This window comes from Helianthus annuus, chromosome 14 (assembly GCF_002127325.2).
Source record: "Helianthus annuus cultivar XRQ/B chromosome 14, HanXRQr2.0-SUNRISE, whole genome shotgun sequence".
Classification (NCBI taxonomy): Eukaryota; Viridiplantae; Streptophyta; class Magnoliopsida; order Asterales; family Asteraceae; genus Helianthus; species Helianthus annuus.
This window is the reverse complement of record NC_035446.2, coordinates 114920821-114926340: the sequence shown is the minus strand read 5'-3', so window position 1 is coordinate 114926340 and position 5520 is coordinate 114920821. Positions and strand designations below refer to the sequence as shown.

Genomic DNA, 5520 nt, shown 5'->3' with positions numbered 1-5520 from the left:
AACTGTGAGTTCATGTCCCCCTTTTCTTTAACTGTTTTTGTTTTATAACTTCGTGGGTGAAGTACATGTTACTAAATGTTTACAAACAATTACAAAGGGTATGGTTAGCTAAGGAAAATACTGTTAGATCATGTGAAAGGGTAGGCACACTCTTAAGACCATTAATCCTCGTTTTAGGACTGAGGGACATGAGTGATAGATCTATTTGGGTGTAGCAAGCCCACATCCATGTGGACTGGGGTTTTGGCCCATGAGGTGACTATGTCTTACAGCCGGAGGCCCGGTACAAAATCTGCTAGGTTTGAGCCTTCCTACGCCGTTTCACACATGTTGATGTATTAGCACACATTAATTGATTTGTTCCTTGTTGCTTCATACCAGTATGCAAATACATACATACATACTTACAAACGTTTACAAGGATGATTCATGCACACATACAAATCACATGAACTCGCTCAACTTTTGTTGATGTTTTCAAACTACATGTATTTCAGGAAATTAAGTATGGATCTGGCAGGCGTTGAAGTTTCAAGTGTTGTTTGGAATAAAAGATGTCATCCGGTGTCGTACGGTTTGGGAGTATGTACCCTATCCTGGATAGGATACATATTCCAAGGCCAAGTTTTCATAGTGTCTTTTGAAAAGTCCTTATGGAACTTAAAACCTGTTGGTGTTGTATTGTAAATATGAAGTCTGTGTTTTTGGGGCTTAAAACAATGTTGTTGTAATGTTTTAAAACTTAATCAATGGATGAACATCATGGATTTATCATATAGTTGTTTGTTATGGTTGAATGCAATGATATTAAGTAAGTCACACCAAATCACGCTTCAGCAAAAGTCAGGGTGTGACAATACGTATACGTAAAGAAGTGGGTTTTCAATATGTTTGAGATTACGTATTCCTAACCATGTTACTATTGAGAATGAAATGGAGTGCAGGTATGGGAATGCCGGACTCTCGAGGAATTGATGTCAGACTCAAGTAAATAAAATTGAGATGATGTTTCAATGGAATAACTTACGTAGTTAGAATATGATATAGCCTTTTAAATATATGTAGTGTTGGTTATATATGGTGACCGCAGGTTAGTCAGATATTCAAGATGGACAAGTGAACGAGGGTCGAGTTGAAGATCATGGATTGTACGGGAAAACCGTCATGTTGTTTGTAATTATTTGTTAACATAGTTACATTAAATAAATGATGAATGATGTATTTATGTTAAAAGGGTTGTCCTAAACGGTATTCAGTATGTTAGAGTAGTTAAAAGAAAGAAATTTTACGGCTCATTTTCCGTTGCGTCGTTTTGGGTCAAATCGTAATTAGGGTCTTACATAGTACATATACATGAAGAAACATATTAGTATATAATAACAATTAGAGTATGCTCTTGTCTACAGTAACCAAAAAAGCCTTCATTTTAGAGATAATTACAATAGTACCATTTCTTTAATTTCTAGTCTTATTTTTTCACCACACAACAACAAATAAAGAGGTGGGATTGGATGGCTTTTTTTTCGTCTCATTTTGGTTTATAATTTTAGTCCCTCACATATTAAAAATAGATTGTATACATATTAAAAGTGTTTTAAATATTATAATAAATATGTAGTTTTTTAATATTTTTATTATTTTAATACTATAATAATAATTATTTTTTTTACATTTTAAGTTGGATAAGTTTGGTGTCAACCGATACCCGTATCGAAAATATCGGTATGCTTTGGTTCGTTATCGGTACATGAAGGTAAAAACCGGCAACAGCCTAGTACAGAAAACGCCAAAAGTCGGTACCGAATTGATTTTAAAAATCTTTTAGTTCGGAAAATTCGGTACTGCTACCCGGTACCATTTGCTCATCAATGATCATGGGTACCGTACGAACAACAACTTATCATGCAACTTTTTTTGTTGATTTTCTTCAACTTTTAATGATTTTTCTTTTAGTTTTTGGGGTAGGGATGAACTCGGTGCCAAGCGATACCGAATCGGTACTGGAACCGAAAATACTGGTTACAATACCGGTATATGAAGGTAAAAATCGGTAGCGAACCGGTACTAGGAACGCCAAAAGTCGGTACCAAATTGGTACTTAAGATCTTTTAGTTCGGAAAATTCGGTACCAGTACCCAGTACCATTTGCTCATCTCTGACCATGGGTTTCATACGAATTGCATTATTACCATACAACTTTTTTGGTTGATTTTCTTTCGGTTATCTTTTAGGTTTTTTTTCTATATTTTCTTTTTATTATTGTCAACGGTTCCGTGCGCAACACGCTTGTAGTGATTTCAAAACACATAAAAACACATGCTAAATAACAAAAAAAGTTCGTCGCAATGTTGCAATTGTCAAAAAAAAAAAAAAAAACTAGTATAATAACAAATGTTGAAGGTTCTTAGGAATAGTACATTATTTGTACAATACTAGAAAACTATTTACCGATATGCCATTGTTGTATCTTTGTTACACTCACATATTATCATTATCAAAAAAGTACAAACTTTCAATGAAGTACTTTACAACCCTTTAATGCATAATTGACTTAGAAAAAAGGAAAAAAGGTGATTTGCTGTTTTATTAATTTTTTAATTTGATTTTAATTTTTACTCTTGTATCATAAATTAACACACATTTAACTAATTGATTTTTCAATAAACAAGGATATGTATTTAAATTTTTTTCTCGACAGCCATGTATATTTTTTCTTTTTATTCTAGGCCATACGAGGTTCGGAAACTGGTACCGTGACGAAACAAACCAATTTTGATCAAACAACACTGGTACTGGTATTAGTATTATGAGAGCAAGTTTCAGTATTCGTTTTTAGGTCATCAATCTATGCAAAACAACGTATCAATATTCTATAGCGAGTGCTTGCACCATAATAAATCGAACCAATACCAACTAAAATCTCACCGCATCGCACAAGGTATCCCTCTAGTATATAACAATTTGTGAAAGTTCTTATGAATAGTGGTGGTCTTTATTTTGTTTTTTTTTCTTTTATGCTTTTTTTAATTGGTATTATTTTTAATAGCGATGCTCTTTGCTTTTTCTTTCTTTTATAGTTCATCGCTTTTAGTGGTTTTTGTGTTTTTTTAATTGGTATTATTGAAACTGGTTTTGATATTCGCTTTTATTGGTTTTCGTTTTATGGTTTCCGATGAGTAGAGCCTATAATGACCAAGGTCACGTTGCGTAGCACCGGGTGGGGCGGGGGGGAGGGGGGAGCGATCAAACTCCTGTCGCGTAGCGCAGTGGGAATTCTATTTTGTTTTTTAATTGGAATTATCGGGACCGGTATCGATATTCGCTTTTATAGTTTCTCGATGAGTCGAGCCGATAACGACCAAAGTCACGCCGCATAACACGAGGGATAACCGATCATACTCTTGTCGCGTAGCGCAGGAGAAAACCCCGTATTAATCTTCGCTTTTATGGTTTTCGATGAGTCGAGTCGATAACGACCAAAGTCACGCCATGTAGTACGCGGAAAACGATTAAACTCCAGCCGCATAGTGCGGGGAAAAAACCTTTTTTTAATTGGTATTATCGAAACCGGGATGTTAATCTTAACTCTACTTGCCTCAGGAGGTAAACAGGGTAATCTTTGGAGAAGATAACCAAGACACAAGGAGGTTACAGAGATTTTCCAAATCTCAGGCTCCAATTCATCTATCATTGTCTGTGTCAGATAAGGGACACATTCACATTACGAGTCCACGGATTCCATAATCAGAGATATTTACTTGGATAATCCCATTCCAGATATCTTCTTTGAATACCATTAGCTGACTTTAATGCCGTATGACCATTGGAATATCCTCGTGGTTCCATGCATTAAACCTCCATACTGGTCAGGCATGGAAGCAATCTATGGAACATATTAAGATACACCAATCCTCATATGGCGCTTTTGTCATACCATTTGGTATTCGTAATCAATAGAGATCAAAGAGATATCAATTACATATGATGATGCACTTTATCTGGAGAGAGGGTACATTAGAATTTCACGATTGAAGATTTCTGACAGGAACAGAAGAAATGATTCCTATGATTTTCGCCTGTAAGTTTTACCTTACACTTAATATCTAGGGTTCTTATGGAAGATTTTAGAAGTTTACTATACGTATAATTTTATGAAGGATTTATTGGTATCCGAATTAAAACAAAACTCTTAGCATTTATATTCCAATAAATGTTAAAGAACGTATTTGATGTCATTATTGATATGAACTACCTCTGGCACTCTTTAGGAGAGTTTAAGCGCTTTCATTCTTAGGCTTTCCTTCCCTGGTCGCACTTCCTCTGACAGATGCAGGGCATGTAGTCTTGATGTGGCCTTTCTCACCACAGCCGAAACAGACTGCATTCTCCATGTCCTTGCAATCCAATGTTTTATGCTCCCTTGATTTGCAGATCCCACAAGCCCTAGGCTGCGATTGGGATTTTGGTTTGAACCTACACTTCCCTAGATGGCGCTTCTTGCAGGTCTTGCATACAGGTTTCTGGTTGGACTTTTGTTTGTTCTTTTTCTTAGAACTCTGGGAGTTATCTTCCTCCCTTTTCCTTTTTAGTTCATCCTTTGCATTAGAGGCATGAACGAGATCCTTCTCGTGAATAATGAAGGGTGGTCTTGGATGAGATTTGGAGCAAGTAGCATTGGGCTCCTTGAACTTTTTCACGGCCTTCTTCACAGCTTTTCCAACAGCTGCATCTATCATAGTTTGAAGAACATCTTTGGAAATTCTAAGGTTCACAATTGTAGCATCATTAGCATGTGTCGCATCATCCATAACACGATCAATGGCTGTCTTATCCGAGTTTGCCATACTCGATATTTGGCTCCTAACACCAAATAAACTAATTACTTAGTTGCAATCCAACAACCGATATTCATCATCCTGATGACTCAACATATACTATCCATGGTACCATTAAACCATATAGGCCAATATAGTACGAACATTCTTAATGAACATTATTTAGATATGTATATATATTAATTATACTTAGCCTAGGCCATAAAAGACCATTAATGGCAATTAAGGTTTGGATCTAGTCCGTTACCTTTTTGACAGGGAATCAAATGTCACATCTGTCTTGATCATATTTGATGGTTTTTGGATAGCTTGAAAGCTTGTCATAAGGATATTGGATAAGAGCGATTCCTAATGGATATAAAGCATCCATCTAAGGTTGTTGAAGCAGTCTCTAAATGTTATCGGCCGATTCTACCTCGCGTTATAAGCCTAGGGTCCTAATGGAAGGATACAACAGCTTATAATATTTATTGTCCACAATAGACTTTTCTGCGCCTTAATCAAACAATTCTTGCATACACATCATTGATAATGAAAGGTACCTGATACGTCGTCGTCATTCTGCACCATTACCTGGGCGTTCATTTGAAAGACCCGAGCATTGGTCTTCTTAGCCTCTTCAGACTTCTTCTGATTCCTAGGGCAGTTGGTTTTGATATGCCCCTTCTCGTTGCAACCATAACAG

The 5520-nt window shown here is 36.1% G+C and overlaps 1 long non-coding RNA gene across 1 annotated transcript; it reads left to right on the top strand.

Moving 5' to 3' along the window:
- The first annotated feature begins 880 nt into the window (after positions 1 to 880).
- Positions 881 to 1295, top strand: LOC118486385. The gene is made up of 2 exons (XR_004878698.1): positions 881 to 1030; positions 1091 to 1295. It is a non-coding gene; the product is annotated as an uncharacterized LOC118486385 (long non-coding RNA).
- Positions 1296 to 5520: the final 4225 nt, after the last annotated feature.